We start from the raw sequence: 17,352 nt of genomic DNA, 5'->3' as shown, positions 1-17,352 counted from the left end.
CGTGGTCATCTCGTGCCCCAACACGTGGGTACTCCTGGGCCCCTCGCTCACTCCACACCGGCATTAGCCACGTTGTTGGCCTGACTCACGTGTCCATTGACGATGCCTGTGGCTTCCTCATGTGTTCTGTCTGTGGACTCGAGTGTGGAGCTCTGCAAAGAGAGTGTGTGGCAGCCCAGACCGGAGGCATCAGTGTCGTGCTTGGCTGTCCCCACAGAGAATAATTCCCCCCATGAGGCATTCTGTTACCCAGGTCGGGAAAGTAAGGGCCTCTGTACCCTTGTGCAGCCAGAGAGGTCTCCAGAAGACAAGAGGAGGTCCCCCAACACCCACTTGCCCAACCAGCTGTCCACAAAATAGGGTATGAACACGCAAGACACAGGAGGCTCCAACACGTGAATCGTGTTGCTGGGCAGCAAGAGCCCTTCTTCTTCTGCCACTGTCATGGTGAAGGGAGGGGCAAAGAAGACCCAGATGGGGTCACAGGTGATCCCCTGCCAGGACGGGCCTGTTCCGCTACCTGTGGCTGCCTCCTGGGCTGTTCTGTTCCCTGGGGTGGCCTTGCAGTAAGAGGCCACAGACACCCCGTGTGAGAGCGGAGCCAATGTCTCAAGCGCCGGAAAAGGCCAGAGCCTGGCAACGATTGGCAGCAATGAGAGAACATTTTCTTCTCCTGAACGTCTCCCATCAAGTGAGCCGCTAAGGACTGTTGCTATCAGAGTGTAAGTTCTATCACCAAGGAAGTGAGGTCACATCTTCAAAGTTCCATTCTGTGGAGCCTTTCCCTTAAGAAGATATGCCAAGGCCCCTCTGGGCTGCTGCCACAATATCATCCCCTTAACTGTACACAAGGAGACAAACACAGTGCCATTCCTCAGCTCCCTCAAGAGACTTGAATGTAGACAGGGCCCTAAGCCTGCAGACAGACAGACAGCTGGGTCCCAAACCTCCTTTTCGTATCATTTCCAGACACTCTAGCATGTTCCTTTGGGAAAACCCCTAAGAAACAAGCAAGGTATGGAGACCCATGAAAAGCCAAGGTTAGGGACCCAACAGACTCTAAACTGCATCTTGAGTCGTGGATCCTGCCCCTTCGGGAGATGTTGAGGTCACAGCTTAAAGCGCATCTTCCCCGAATACGGGTTCAGTGTCTCTGGCTATGATAGCAGCCATGTCCAAGAACTCCAGGAGAAGGTGAGAGAGCTCACCTGAAAGCCATGCCCCCAAATTGGCATCAGATCTCCCATCTTCAGCATGCAGGGCCCCAGAAACAGGCCACCTTATCGATAGAGCAAAAGACCTCACAGAAAATCACTAGGGCTGGGGGATCAAATACTGGCTAGGAAGCTTCATTGTGACCACAGAGAGTGGCATCCATTTGAAAATAGGTCTGAGCTCATTCAAATTGTCCAGCCTCTTTAGAAGAGTGCAATACTAAGGAAGCCTGAGGAAATAGACTCCTTCCAGGTCTGGTTTGCTTGGTGTTTTATGAAAGAATCTCAGAGGACATGGGCGAAATCATTTTCCTCGCTAGGGAGTCAAGTGAGGGACTTGGCATTAGACTTAGCTTGTAATCCCTAGAGTTTTGGGTGAGCTGCTTTCTTTTCCATGTCCTCCAAGCAATAGGAAGAGCCCTAGTCCTCCCTGCTTCAACCGATAAGACTGGGGAATTAAGAAAGTCATGAACGAGGCCAGGAGTCATTTGGGTACATTTGTAAGATTTATTTATTTAATTTCAAGTCAGTGTTACAGGGAGGCAGAAGAAGACAGACAGAGATAGATAGGTAGGTAGGTACGTAGGTAGATGGATAGATAGATAATAGAGTTCTTCCATCCCTTGATTCAGTCCCTAGATGGCCGCAATGATTGGAGCTGTGCCGATGCAATTCCAGCAGCCAGGAGCCTGCTCTGGGTCTCCCAACCGGGTGCCAGAGCCCAAGCATTTGGGCCATCATCCACTGCTTTCCCTGGGCCCAGTAGAGAGCTGGATCAGGAGAGGAGCAGCCGGGACTCAGACCTGCACCCATACGGGATGCCAGCACTGCAGGAGGTGCCTTGACCTATGATGTCGCCATGCCATCCATTGCGCTTTCTGTTTTCAAAGAATTCCTATGTATTTGTTTGAAAGGCAGGGACACAGAGATTTTCCATCTGCTGGTTCAGTCCCCCAAAACTTAAGTCAAATAAAGTGCCTCAGACTCCATTTGGGTCAACAGCCTGTGTGGCAGGAACCCAAGGATTTGAATCATCACTGACTGTCTTTCCAGGCTGTACGTCTTTCCCAGGCCATTACCAGGGAGCTGGACAGGCAGTGGAGCAGCCGGGCCTCAAACTGGTGCCCATATGCGATGCCATTGATGCAGGCGGGCGCTTAACCTACTACACTACAGTGCCAGCCCCTCCTAATGACTTCTTATCTCTCATTTTCTTTTGTGCATCATCTATAGGTATCTACTGACACATTGCAATGGGAATCTATAAACTATTCACACCTATAAACATTTAGTTTAGACTTCCACTTCATCCACATAGAAGCAATGTAGTTCCAAATGACTGTCTACAAAATACACATGAGATCCGTATAGTCATTGCAAGTTCTGTGATTTTACTTTAAATTTCATTCCAAGTTGTAAAAGTGATTTCTATTCCATGGCGGTAGTGAAGATCCTGTATGTGTCTTTTCCTTTTCTCTTACCCTGGGGCGCTTTGCCACTTTTTGGTTGTTCTGTGTTGCTGCCATGTAGTGTCGATTTGCTTCCAGGAGAGGGCAATAGAGCTTCCCTGTCAGGCAGGTCTAATGCTGATGCTGTCCCTTAACTTGTCCATAAGAAGATGTCATTTTGGTTGGAAGTTTATTCCTTCAGTTATGTGAAGATAAGCTTTCACACGCTTCAGGCCTGTAAAGTTTCTTGTGAGAAACCTGATCGTCTCACCGAATTTGTAGATTCTCATGCATCGCTTTTGATAATTCTCTGGGGGAGGATTCAAGACCTAGAATTCTTGAGAAGGAAATCCTGGTCAACTCTGGTAGATGTTCTTCCACTGAAGTCACCAAAGTATCCCTTTCTACCAGTCATGCCTAGAGAGTGATTTTCTACACATCCTGTGCACGCCCAACTTGCGGTGTGCTCTAAAGGTACTGATGGCCTGCTGTGTGTTCAATACCACCTGCTGTACTTTGTTCCTACTTGCTGTGGGGACAGGACATGTCTGGTTCACAGTGGATACTGTGGGGTTTCAGCTGAAGGGGTTTTCGTGTGTTTCACTGGATCAACCTCCCTGTCTCCCTCCTCCCTGCCTGTCTCTCTGGCACTCTGCCTTTCAAACAGTAAAATAATTTGACCAGCCAATCTATAGCAGCAGAGAGGCCCTAGTTCACTGGTGGATGCAGTCAGAAAAATTTTCCCAAAAGGCTGTATGCAAGTTTATTGAGAGCTTTAGTCCTGCCCACCACCGCCTCGGCCACCATCTAATAGTGAATCACATCACCTGCGAAGCAAGCTCGAAACCCAGTAGTAGCCAGTTTCCAGTCTCCCTTCCCCCAGCAATTGCAACTGCCAATTAGTTCTCGGTCTGTGAGTATGCTCTAGATGTTTCATAGAGCTAGCATTATAAACTATTCTCTGCTGTGTCTGGATTCCCTCAACTTGCACCATGGTTTCAAGTTTTGCCTATGCGGTAGCCCGTATCAGTACTTGTATTCTACTTCATGCTGAATTCCATCATACGAGTAGACCATATTGTGTTTATTCATTCATCTACTGATGGACACTGGAGCTGTGGTTGTGTTTTGGCTAGTGTGAATCCTGTGAAGTCTTCTGGGTAAATATTTTTCAAACTTGTTTCTGGTTCTTTTAGATAGCTCGTTGAGAATGCAACTGCAGGTTCATGGTTATTTGAATAGCCTCGAGGTGGTTTGGAAGGGGTATCTATCTCCTTGCAGACTTGATTTGTGATGGCCAATGACCAATAATAGTGTGTCCTTTCAATATAGCTCTTGTGCTGTTCGTCTTAGGAGAAATGTCTGTCCTTGCCCTTGGCCATTGTTGAAGTGAAGTTGTGGGTGAACATTGTGATGCTGTGCGTTAAGCCAGTTTTGGGAAAGTGACTTCTCTCCTTTTGCTTGCTTTTCCTAATTTGCTCTCATACAAAGGACTTAGCAGACATCGACTGGAATAAATCATCACTCTTGTGGTGGGCATCTGGTCCAGTGATTAAAGTACCACAAGGGGCATTCATATCCCCTTTTGGAGTCCTTGTTCCTCTGTGCTTCTGATAGAAGAGCCTGCAGATGCACCTGTGAAACAGACTATGCCCCAACGGATGACAAAATGCCACACAATTCCAAGACCCAGATTGAAGTGCTGGCTCCTGGCTTTGGCTTAGTCCAGCCAGCCCTGGCTGTTGCAGGATTTGGGAAGTGAACCAGGGAATGGAAACTACTCTGTCTTTCCCTCGCTGTCACTCTACCTTTCTATACTAAATCAAGAAATATGAAATATGAACCCAGAAATCTTCCAAGGAAATCAGGAAAGATATTAAAAAATAAAAATACAATGAGGGTCATTAGGCTTTGGGTGAGTTTGTTTCCTTCTGTGTTCTAGAAAGAGGACCATCATCTTTAAATGATATCAGCATTTAGTCCACCTCTAAAGAACTGAGCAGACTGTGAATTTTGTCTATTTTAGAGTATTCACTGTAGAATAATGATTGGCTTTGATGGATTCTTCGTTCAGTTTTCTTGAGATGTGGAAACACACACAACACACACACACACACACATTGACAGACACAAGCAAAGTAACGGAGAGAGAGAGAATCTCTATCCACTAATTCACTCTCCAAATACCCACAACGGTCGTGGCTGGGCCTTACTGAAACCGGGGATTGAGGTCCCTGTCAAACAGGCTCCATGTGGTGTTCAGCTGATTTGCTCTCTGGCCCTTCTGCCTTCAGCCTTGCACCATGTGACAATGCAATAGTAAGACCTTCATCAGACAAAGCATGCTGATGCCCTGATGTTGGACTTCCCAGGCGCTCTAGGTGTGAGAACTATAAATTTCTGATCTTCACAGATTATCCAGTCTCAGGCATTGAGTGTTAGCAACACAAACACAGAAACCACATATGCCCCTATACTTGTGGAGTTAACTCCCAGAAGTGACAGTGCCAGTGCAAATGGCAGATCTACTGTAGAACTCTATTGCTAGATTCCCCTTTGATAGAGGTTGCATGGTTTCGCATGTTCATTACCACTCCTCGAGGAGTGTCTTCTTATTCCAATATATGCTGCCAAGTACTTGAATTGTAGCCAAATGAGAGATGTGCAGTTTTTATTTGCATTGCCCTGCACAGGAGAAAGGTGGCACTCTTTCCATTGGAAGAAAAGCCACTTGTGTCCCTTTTCCTGTCAACTGTCCTTGTCCTTTGCCCATCTTTCTGTTGGAATGTTGGCCATTTCTCCCTCGTTTCCAAGAACAATGTGTACGTTAGGTTTCTTTCGTTTTGATATACTAGGCAGACCACCTACACTTTCCTAGTTGGTATTTGTTTTTCCTTTATCTTGGTTTGCCATGCATGAATTAAGGTTTGTGTGTGGCTGAATATAACAGCCTTTTCATTTATAACTAACGCATTTTGTTTCTGATTTGGCAGGGCCTTTGCCACGCTTCCCATCTTAACATTATAAAGGAACAGAGACAGAGAGAGAGGAGAGGAGCTCCCAACTGCTAATTTACTTCCCAGTCCTGCAAGTGCCTTGAGATGTGCCAGACTGCAACTGGGAACTGGCAATTCCACCCAGGTCGCCCATGTGAATAGCATGGAACTTGTTATAGGAACCATTGTTTCCCCAGAGGTATTTTAGTAAGAAACTGGAGTTAGGCTCCAGAGATGAGTATCAAAACCAGGTACTCTGATATGAGAAATGGGCATCGGAACTCACCATCAAAGCATCTAAGCCATTAGGCTAAATTCCTTCTCAACCCATGTTTCTTTTGTTAAGAGTATCCCTTGACTGTCACACCCTTACTTCCCACTCCACAAAAGCAAGCATCAGCCTTGGATTTGTTGGAAGCGCAGTGCACCCTCTACTACTAGACGAGACAGGAAAATAGACTACTAGATGTCCATAATTTCTTCCCAAGTGGGATCTTCTAGAGAAAAGACGGAAAGAGCGTTGCCCTGGGTGTACATTAAAGAGCCTCTCTAGACACTGATTTTCTCTACACAGTGCACAGCCAGCCATGGAATCCTGGATTATTTTATTTCCAGTTTTTCCCAGACACCTTTTATGGAAGCTATACCAACTTGATGCATTTCCTAAACACGGCTTTTGGAACATAGTGATTCTCCCACCATACCTAACTTCACAGCAGCCCTCCCACCTCTCTTCCTCCTCTGTCTCCTTTAGGGGCATCTTCTCTGACAGGAGTAGAATTTACCTAGAACTTATTAACAAAACATGACGGGCTGAATACTATACGTATTTGGAAACTTTGGAATGGCATATACTTCTATGAAAAAGAGTGAGCATTTGGAGATGCATTTCACTGAACAATGATGTATTTCCTTTTTGATGTGTTTCTCTATTTGTTGACAAAGAGTAGCTGTACATATTGATGTGGTATAATGTAATATTGCCCTACATGCATACATTTAAATGATCATATTAGGTCATCCGCATCCACCGCTTCCCTATTCAAGGTTTCTTTGTAGTATGTACATTCAGAAGTCTTTCTTCTAGCTTTTGAGAAAAGACTGTATGTTTGGTGAAGTATTATTACCCTACTATGCACTAGAACACCGGCAGGCTTGTTTTTACAACAAACAAGAGATGAAAGTGCTTTTGAATTCAATGAAAGTAAGGCTTTCTGCGATTTGACTTACGTATGTCTATAGTATCTGTTGCGGTGGAGTGAGTTAACTTTGGAGAAGAACCCAAGGGCGGTGTGACTTTTGCGAGCATGAGACATTCTTCTAGCTTATAATCCATAGATGGTGTCATTCACGTGAAAGTGTGGTAGATCTTTGTGACCAAGTGGTACTGTTAACTCACATACCTCAACTCTTTGAGCAGAGAGGTCCTGCATGGGAAGTCAGTGCACAGTGACCCCTGTTGAGAATTTCAGAATTAGCACATCAGCGAACACCTGAGGATCTTGACCTGAGCTGCCTCAGCTGTGGAAGCCTGTGGAATCCACTGACTCCTTCCATATTTAGACAGGGCCACGGGGAAGAGGAAGTTCTTTTGTGCCTTCTGAATAAAGTGTATCCTTTGTGGATGACCACTTCTTTCTCTTGGGGTCTACCCACAGAAGTGCTTCATGGGGAACCCTGTGTGCCACAGTGTTTTGTCTTCCCATGCCTGACATGCTCTCATAGGTGTTTTAGCCACATCAGAATGTCTTCAGGGTTGATTCTGAGCCAGGGTGTTATTTGAGGTCATTGTCATTCTGGGAGGCTGCTATATGCAATACTTCCCATGTTGGAGCATTCAGTCTGTTTTGATTCTTTCTATTATTATTATTGTTATTATTATTGTTATTATATCTGTGCTCTATTAATATCTAGTATCTATTTTTATAGAAAGCTTTTATTTACTAGATAAATTACATAAGTACAGCTTTCAGATTGTAGCTGTTCTTCCCACCTACCTGCCCTCCCACCCCCAAACCACCCCACCCCCTACTCCCTCTCGCATCCCATTCTTCATGAAGATTCATTTTTAATTATCTTTATATAGAGACCAACTCTATACTCAGTAAAGATTTTCACAGCTTGCACCCACACTGACATGCAAAGTGGAAAGTAATGTTTGAAGGCTAGTGTTACCGTGAATTCTCATAGTACACCACGTTAAGGACAGAGGTCCTACAGGAGGAGCAAGTGCACAGTGACTTCTGTTGTTGATTTAACAATTGACACTCTTATTTATGATGTCAGTGATCAGCCGAGGCTCTTGTGACGAGCTGCTAAGGGTATGGATGCCTCTTGAGTTCACAAACTCTGCCCTTGTTTAGATAAGGCCATCCTTCAAGCGGAATTTCTCTCCAGCATTCAGAGAAAGAAGGTACCTCCTTCTTGGATGGCTCCTTCTTTCCCCTGGGATCTCACTCACGGAGATCTTTCATTTCTACTATCAATTGATAATCTATCTCAGCCAGTTTTCCTTTTTTTTCTTGTTGTAACTTGGCCTTAACTCAAAGAATCTTAGGTTGTTCTTCAAACTTGAGGCAAGAGGATTGGACATAAGACATTGCTTTCAGTATTGTCAGAGTTTTGTATCTTTGTGATTGTGGCAAGTAGCATGCTTACAATTTCCTTTAGATAAATGACCACAGTGGCTGACATACTGATGTGTTTTCTTTTTTCATTGTCAGAAACTCTCACTTCGAAGAGTAACAGTGTGTTGACTGACGTAACTTGGAGTTCCAATGGAAGCGATGTGTCAAATGAAGTGAAGACACACTCTGAATCACATAGGGATAATGGACACGGTTCTAGAATGTAGAGGCTTTGGAACGGGGATATTTTGGGTCTAGAAGATGGGGCCAGTGATGGTAAGTTTCTAATGTTGTCAGAAAGTCAGGTTTTGTTCCATATTGGATTCATTATTGGGTGAAGAATTCATTCTCAAAGTTATTATAGGTTTTGATGTTTTTGTGAGGCTTAGCCTGTGTGCCAAGCCTTTCGAAATGCTTTCTGATGTAATGTTTCTTACAGTAACGACTAAGAGCTAGGACTGGTATTATTGGTAACAACTTGAGTTTGGATGTGTAAACTCTGTTGGGGTTCATTGTTAGATCCCCTTGAGTTCAAAGCCAGTTCTCTGAACTCCTACCGAATGCTACACCCACACTACTGCCTGGCTAACTTGTGGTTATTGGGACAAGACTAGAACAGTGCATGTGTGATGGGAGTGTAACTTTCACCAGTTTTGTTTGCTGTGAGTAGTTTGTGTTGCCTCATGGTTTAGACAGTTGAAAATAGGGTTTCTCAGTCTTGGCACTGTTATCGCTTGGGTCCAGATACCTCTGTCGTGAGGAGGAGGACGTTCCTGTGTGTTGCAGAAAGTTTTAGAGTTTCTCCAATGTCTCCCCAGTACATTACAGTGACAGCATCAGTCCCCGTGGACACTCCCAAAGAGGTCTTCTGAGGTGAGGCATCCCCTGAAGGACACACCCCAGTTGATAGACACAGACAAGAATTGTAGAAATCATGTACTTTTCCAAATCTTAAAAGAGATAGCTTAACTAGACTATTTAGACATCTTAATGCACTCAAAGTAAGCTGGTAACTTTTCATCCTCACCGTTCCTATTAGCGACTTACGCTTAATATGAACAAGTTAGGTTTGTACAGACAGCCTCTCTAGAAGATGGCCAATATTCTTTTTTCTTTTGCACTTGGCTGAGTTATTTCCTTTGATATCTGCTGGGTCTTCTGAGCTGAAAATATCCTCCTTTTACAAGGACATTTGGGACTGAGGGCATTCCCTGTTTAGTGGTAAGGAAAATCACCTTAATGATGTGAAGTGAAGAAGATCATGGTTTGTACGAAAGGAGGTAAATACAACATGCACAGTTAGCTAGTTACTTGCACAGGCAATGGAGACTCGGCAAGGGTATCCAAGAGCTAACAAATGTGGTTAAGTTTGATTGGGTGGGGTTACGAGATGCGAGAAACCAAGTGACTAGAAAAGAGGCCAGGGATAACTTTTTCACTGTCTGAATGTAGTTTTAACCTTTATTCAGGAACAGGGCTATACTAACTACTGAGAATACAAATAGTTGTAAACCATTTAATGATTTGAAATGAAGTAAGTTGCAACTTGTGCCTTTTTAGGTGAATTGCATTTCCCTGACTGGGAGCTCGACAGGGACAGGGAAGGTGCTGGTGAATGTAACGAACTTGAAGATGGCAAGGGTGCCGTGGGTCCCTCAGACTGTGCTTCTTGTGCAAGTCGGCAGTCTTTGACGAGTGATGACAGGCTCTCTGAGTTTGCTAAGGTAAGAATGGATCGTGGGCCGGCGCCGTGGCTCAATAGGCTAATCCTCCACCTTGCGGCGCCGGCACACCGGGTTCTAGTCCCGGTTGGGGCGCCGGATTCTGTCCCGGTTGCCCCTCTTCCAGGCCAGCTCTCTGCTATGGCCAGGGAGTGCAGTGGAGGATGGCCCAGGTGCTTGGGCCCTGCACCCCATGGGAGACCAGGAAAAGCACCTGGATCCTGGCTCCTGCCATCGGATCAGCACGGTGCGCCGGCTGCAGCGGCGGCCACTGGAGGGTGAACCAACGGCAAAGGAAGACCTTTCTCTCTCTGTCTCTCTCTCTCACTGTCCACTCTGCCTGTCAAAAAATTAAAAAAAAAAAAAAAAAAAAAGAATGGATCGTTTCAGAAACTCCTATTCTTTTATAACATATGTTCATCAAGGCCTTTTGGTGTTTCTCCCACCGTTCCTTCTCAAGGATCATCCTTTTCACTCTCAGAGCTTTCTTTTGAGCTCCACACCTTGGTCCTTAACTCACATGCTGGTGCTGTGCTTCTCAACATGGGGAAATATGGAGCTCTCTCCCCCCTGACTCTCCACTGCCAACTAGGCAATGAACTTTGGTTGTCCCTCCAGGGCCCTAGTACAGATATGTCAGGGTTTGCTTAGTTGAGTATGCAGCATTTACATCATTGTAATTCCATAAGGACTCTTGATCATCAAGACCAGTGCTAATTATCATGATGCTCTTGAACAATGAGTTGTGTTACTTGGATTGTTTTAAAAAAACGTATTTGTGTGAAAGGCAGTGGGGCCCAGAGATTGTCCATCTGCTGGGTTCATTCCCTGAATGCTCGCAGCAGCCAAGGGCTGGGTCAGGCTGAATCCAGGAGCCTGAAACTGCATTTGGGTCTAGCACTTGTGTGCCAGGGCTCCAGGTACTTGAGGCTTCTCTGACCACCTCTCTGGGTGCACATGAGCAAGAAGGTGGAATCTGAGTTGGAGCCAGGACTGAAACCCATGCCCTCCGCCCTGGGGTGTATGCATCCCCAAGTGGCATCTTGACCAATGTGTGAAACACCTGCTCCCCATATTGACCCTTTCTTAGGTCATTTTGCTGAACATTCATAGAATCCTCATATTTCTTCATTGTCTTACAGTCTCATAAACATTTCTATACTTAACAGACTTTCTCTCAGTTTCATTTTCTTGGTGAATGTTTCCCTACCACCTCCTAGTTGCTCCAATGTGGATTCAAGATGCTTTTCTCTTTGTGGATGTTGTCACCCTGGGGTTTCTGTTCCCCATCATTCTAGGAATGTGTTCACTTCTTTGCTGATGGTGCTCCTTGATCTTGCATTTCATGTTTTCCTCAGAGTTTTTTTTCCACGCTTGATTTTGTAAAAAGTTTTATGTATTTATTTATATTTATTTAGTTGACAGGTAGAGTTATCGACAGTGAGAGAGACAGAGACAGAGAGAAAGGTCTTCCTTCTGTTGGTTCACTCCCCAAATGGCCCCCATGGCCTGCGCTGTGCTGATCTGAAGCCAGGAGCCAGGTGCTTCTTCCAGGTCTCCCATGCAGGTGCAGGGCCCAAGCACTTGGGCCATTCTTCACTGCCCTCCCGGGCCACAGCAGAGAGCTGGACTGGAAGAGGGCAACCGGGACTAGAACCCAGCATACATATGGGAAGCCGGCACAGCAGGCAGAGGAATAACCAAGTGAGCCAGGATGCAGGCCCCTCCATGCTTGATTTTCTGGAGCACATCTTCTGGCAGGTTCTGAGCAATGGCATACAGAAGCGTTTTTGATGCTTGGCATCTCTAACTATGCTTTGATCCTACTGTCCTGTAATGTAGGATTGAAAACATGTATGTACTTTTAGGTTGGAAATGGTTTTTCCCAAGTTCTGAAGGCACTGATGCATTGTCTTTCAGCTCAAGGATTTTGTGAGTCAGGCTGAAGCTTCTCATTTTTGATCTTTGAAGGTTTTGGTGTTGCTAGTGGTTTTCAGCAGTTAATTGGGACGTGCTTTGGTATGTTTTTCTGCTTAGCGTTTGTCAAGTGTTTTGGATCTGTGGGGTTCTAGGTGTCGCCAGGACCACCCCCAGGTTTGCTCATCTGTAGGACACTGGAGATGTGGTGTAGAGGCATCTCAGGGCTATAGGGAAAGGAGAGGAAGCTGTGTCATCAATTCCCCATGCTCGTCTCCCAGTAGATTCACCTAACATGGACAAGCTATGGAAGTTGTGCTCTTCTTGGAGAGCTCTAGCTATTCAATGGGCAGGTTTTGACTGGGGCTCCTACTCGGTGTTCTCTCTTCCTACCCTGTCCTAGAATCCCAGGCTTCCAGAAGGCAAATCCATATCAGTATAAACTGTACATTTTCGCAGTTTCGGCATACATTGTCCAATGTCTGTTCATTTGTCTAAATAGGAACATGAGATATCTTTCCCATGATCATGGCATATATTTAGAGCACCTGTGGTTTCTGTGGTAGTGTTTTACCATGACCACTAGACCGATCTTTGGTTTTCTTGGCTCAAGTTACTCCTTTAGTACATTATTTGTATTTTAATTGTTTTCAAGATATATTTATTAAAGGCAGAGTTACAGGGAGGCTGGGAGAGTGAGAGAGCGACCTCCAATCTGCAGGTTCCCTCTGCAAATGGCTGCAATGGCTGGGAGTGAGCCGATCGAAAGCCTACAAGTGTGCAGGGGCCAAACCATTTGTGCCAAACCCTACTGCTTTCCCAGGCCATAGCAGAGTACTGGATCAGAAGAGGAGCAGCCGGGCCTCGAACAGGCGGCACCATGGGATGTCGGCACTGTAGGCATCACCTTTCCCTGCTATGCCACAGTGGCAGCCCCTGTGCTTTCATGTTTGAAAGAATTCTGACTCATTGGTTGGAAGGCAGAGACACAGAGATGTTCCAGCTGCTGGTTTGGTCCCCAAATACTTGAGTCAAGTACAGTGTCTCCAACGCAGCATGTGTCTCCAACCTGCGGGGCAGGGACCCAGGTGTTTGAAATATCACTTCCTGTCTCCCAGGCTGTATGTCTCTCCCTGGCCATTAGCAGGGAGCTGGGTAAAAGCAGAGCAGCTGGGACTCAAACGGGCACCCATGTGGGATGCCTTTGCTGCAGGTGGATACTTCACCTGAATACATACAAATCTCTGTGTATATATATGTATACATCGATGAAATTTTTGTCAGTGTTGGCTTCCCAAGATTGTGCACTTTTATTATGTGCATTTCCCACTGAATCTCACAGGGAATTCTCTCTAGTGACTAGGGCTGAGTTGTGTTCTTGGGACATTTTGCTGGTCACTGGTGACACACATCATTTGGAAAACACTGTATAGAGGGGACCACCATCTGAGCCTAAAGGGCTTTAAGCAGCAAACTCCCAAAGCTCGTGGGAGCAAGTGTAGAAGCAGTGAGAGCGTTGTTCTCACCAGATACCGATGGATGTATGAATTGCGCTTCAGAAAAGACCCTGAGGGACTCTCTCCACGAGACAGCATGGGGCTCCATGTAGGAGCCTCAGAACTGAAAGAGCACTCATGGTGTGGCATCCTTGCATGGGGAGACACACCCCTCTCGAATCTGCATGAATGTCTTTGTCTGTGGATCTAGAGAATGGTCTCTAATTAGCAGGGCAGGGAAGGGATAAAGAGGAAGAAGGACACTCATGGTCTACCATGTATACTACTTTAATGAAAGGCCTAACCAACTGGTACTAATCATGGTGAACTATATACATAGGAAAATCTAGGAGGAATCCGTGAAATTGGTGATGATGTGACCACCCATCTGAGAGAGGGAGGCCAGTCTCCCAGGCACTGGGTTGTTGCTTGGTCGGTGGGGAACGGAGCGAGTGTCACGGTGCAGTCCCCGAGCCCACAGATGAACTCTGCAGCCCCACTCTCTGCCTGCATGGGGGACTCAGTCATGCTGATGTTCTCCAAGGCCTGATGTTCTTGGCCTTGAGGATGAGGTGGACATTCTAGCAGAGGGGCTGGAGTAGGCAGGACAGGTTGTAGCTGCAGGACACAGAAGCAGCCATGAGTGCACTCTTGCTCATCTCAGGCTCCCTCCAGGGCCCGCCCTGCAGCCGCAGTCCTGGAGCCCCACACTGCCCATGGGTAAGGCCCTCTGCTGACCAAGGAGCCATGGGTAGCCCTCTCCTCAGTGCACAACAGGAGAACCTTCCCCATCTGCCACCCTGGACATCCCGCAATCCCTGCCCAGCACTCACCTCTTAGTGTCACTGAGCCTCTCCATGGATTGGAACCACAGTGCAAACTCTGCGTCGCGCAGCAAAGTATATTGACCGGCTGCCACCTGGAGCCGCTGCATTTCTTGGAGAACTTTTATCTCCTGGGGCAAGAGGGGCAGAGAGGATGCTGACAGGCCTGCACTGGGACTGGTGGAGGGGCACACTGTGGCAGGGGCAGGGGGCTGGCCTCTGGGTCTTTTAGCTAGAGAAGCCTTCCCTGGCCATCCCTTCCAGGCTCCAAGCTGTCTTCTGAGTAGCATACACACAGCCCCTCGCCCAGGAAGGAAGTTCTCCTGGATTCCAGTCCCTTAGCCACAGCCTCCCTAGGGATGCTCTCCTCCTTCTGTGTGTATCCATCCCAGTGGAGAGAGCAGACAGACACGCATGGGCTGGAGCCTGGGCTTTCTGCCCAGGGCATCTCTGACCCCTCCATCCCCTCTGTGCCTGGAAGATAGGGCAGAGCTGCTCACCTTTGTCATTTTCAGCATGTTGTTTTTTCCCTGGAAGGCAGAGTCCATCAGAACAGCCCCTGGCCTGTGACTAGCCCCTGGCCCTCCCCTCTGGGTAAGAGGAAGGAAAAGAAGGTGTCCCTGGGACAGGCTGTTAGCTCTGCAGAAGGGGACATGGTGGCTGAGGCTCAGGGAACTGCTGTCCCCACCATGTCTGATGGCAGGCAGGGAAAGTGAGGCCTGGGAATGGATGGGTGGACTGAGGCATGTGGGTGCTGCCTGACCTCACAGGGGCCCAATTTCTCTCCTTCCCTTGGGTGCCACCCAACTCAGAGGCTGAGCAGGCTCAGCCAAGACCTTGTGCAGCTTTGCAGTCAGGGACTCTGGCTATGCAGCTTCAACCGTTGGGGGACAGGGGTGGGCACCTGGTTGCAGGCTCCCGCACTCAGAGGGGATATGCAGGTGAGCCCTCCTCCCTGGGACAGCTTGTGAGGCCTCCGGAGACATGGGCAGCAAGGAGCTGGGGGCTGAGAGCTCAGCCCAGGACCCTCCCCCCAAGCCTCAGGGTCCTGGAGCCTGCCCCACCCATGGCAAGTTCACTCACATCTACGAAGTCCTTCATGGCGATGTCCAGCCTATCCAGATACATGATGAAAGTGCCAAGGAAGGGGACGGCTCCCTGTGCCATGAGGTGGTGGTGGTGGTGAGCAGCTGTTCTCAGGTGCCACCAAGGCCCGGCCCCTGAGATGCACTCCACCCCAGCTGCTGGAGCCCTGGCCACATTCCCCATTGGGAAGCTCCCCGCCCCTAAAGTGCCTTTCCCAATTCTCCCTGCATCCAGCCAACTGCCTCTAGAATCGGACAACCCTGGGAGCCCTGATGGCATGATAACAAGTCACCTTGTGGGGTGCCAGCCCCAGCTCAGGCCCAAGTCTGCTGGGAGCCCTTCAGCTCAGGCCCTCAGCTCTGGTCTCTCAACTGGGGTCTCTCAGCTACTGTGGTGATGGGCGTGGGCAAAAAGGGAGGCAGAAGGCCCTGCTCCCTTGACATGGGCCCCCAGTGGGAGACAGGAGCCCCTGCCCCCCCCTCCCCAGGCACACTTGCCTTCTTCTGCAGCCGCTGCCGCATCTGTGTTCTCTGGGGGTTCTGCTCCCGGGCGGGCAACCTGCAGATCGCCATCTGCCAGGGTCAGGGTCACGTTCAGGGAGATAGTCCTTTCCTGACCGGCCCACATTTGTGCAAACCACCTTGAGCCCTGCATGTCTGGCTCACTTCCATTGGTATAATGCCCACCCTGCACTCCCCTCCTCCCACAACGTGCTCTGTATGGATTCATGCAGCTCCCACTGGGAAGGTGGCTTTGGGGGATTGACCACGCCTCCCTGTGCCTGCTCCTCAGCTGGAGAGGGTGCTGGCCTCCCCTCCCACCTCAGGTCCCCCTTGCGCTAAGGATCCTTTGACTGACCTGTGCCTCAGCGTGTCCCTGAGAGGAAGCCAGGCCCAGCACCCCATACCCTGCCTCCCTGGATGCACATGAGGCTCCCTGTGCAGACTGAGAGACAGGCTCATGCTGCTTGCTTCTCTCCTCGAGAAGACAGAAGTTCTGCTCCCAGGGCAGCCAGTAAGACCCAATGCTTGGCATCCCACTCGACTGCTCAGCCCCTGGCATTCCCAAGCTGTGCAATGTGTGGGGCAGGCTTGGCAGCCCTCCCCATGGAAGGCTGCAACAGAGAACACTGTAGCAGGCCTGGTTTCCAAAGGACCTCTAGGGCCCCAGCACAGATGGAAGGAAGCCCTTGCTGCCGCATCCACCTCACAGCCTGGGGGAAGCAGGAACAGCATGGGAGCCAGAGACCTGTGGGTGCTCACAGCCCCCTCTGAGAGCCAAGCTGCTCTTGCTGCAGCCCATTCCCATTGCCCTCTGAGCCCGACTGCATCCCACGACCTGTGAACACAGCCCTCTCTTGGCCTGTTGTCCTAGCAGGCACACCCCAGGTTTTCTTTTCAAGCACACTTTCAGTGACACCAAAAGCTCCCCTCTGCCCTGATGCCCTTACAGCCACACCCCTTCCCCTCCTGCCAAGCCCTCACCCCTGTCCCTGAGCCCCCACTTTACCTTCATGGGCACATCTCTGTTGACTTTTTTGTCCTGTGTGCAAAGACGCTGAAATTTCCTGGCACTTTTTCTGTTGTGAGGGGAAAACCAGGAGATATTTGGATGGAATGGTGAGGTGGTGGATCAAACCCCTTTGGTTTAAGAACAAAGATCAGAGGATCCACCCTGCCTGGTAGTATCTTCTGTTTTGATTGTGTGTGTGTGTGTGTGTGTGTGTGTGTGTGTGTGTGTGTGAGTGTTTACAGAGTTGGAGTGCCCAGGCAGGTCCAGTGCTGCGTGGTGCACAGGCGCAAGTATGTAGTTTGGAAGCCACATGTGCCTGACTAATGGAAATGTCATCCTGAGGCAGAAACCCAGTCCTCATGTCCCAGGGCCGCTGAAAGATGGTGCTCCGCACCCCTGCCCCCGGCAGTCCACGCCTCTCCCTGTGTCCCAGGATACCAGCCTCTGTGAGTCTTGGAGGATTAGTTCTTAGGCCCGAGGGTAGTCCCGGGTCCACCAGGTGCTTTGAGGG

The 17,352-nt window shown here is 48.4% G+C and overlaps 2 long non-coding RNA genes across 51 annotated transcripts in view; one reads left to right on the top strand and one right to left on the bottom strand.

Moving 5' to 3' along the window:
- The window catches only part of LOC138850245 (uncharacterized), a 514,649-nt gene that overhangs the window by 103,676 nt on the left and 393,621 nt on the right, over window positions 1-17,352 (top strand). For 49 of the 50 annotated variants that reach the window (XR_011389934.1, XR_011389944.1, XR_011389950.1 and 46 more), the window contains 2 exons: window positions 8,382-8,561; window positions 9,846-10,009. This is a non-coding gene — a long non-coding RNA (uncharacterized lncRNA). The remainder of the gene's footprint in view (window positions 1-8,381; window positions 8,562-9,845; window positions 10,010-17,352) is intronic. The other variant, XR_011389972.1, reaches the window with a different exon arrangement.
- On the bottom strand, window positions 15,326-17,292 carry LOC138850246 (uncharacterized). Its single transcript, XR_011389981.1, has 2 exons — window positions 16,839-17,292; window positions 15,326-15,901 (listed from the first exon to the last, which is right to left on the bottom strand). It is a non-coding gene; the product is annotated as an uncharacterized lncRNA (long non-coding RNA).

Source organism: Oryctolagus cuniculus, chromosome 6 (genome assembly GCF_964237555.1).
Source record: "Oryctolagus cuniculus chromosome 6, mOryCun1.1, whole genome shotgun sequence".
In the NCBI taxonomy this organism is placed as follows: Eukaryota; Metazoa; Chordata; class Mammalia; order Lagomorpha; family Leporidae; genus Oryctolagus; species Oryctolagus cuniculus.
Note: the sequence above shows the minus strand (reverse complement) of the source record. Positions and strands in the feature narration are given on the sequence as shown.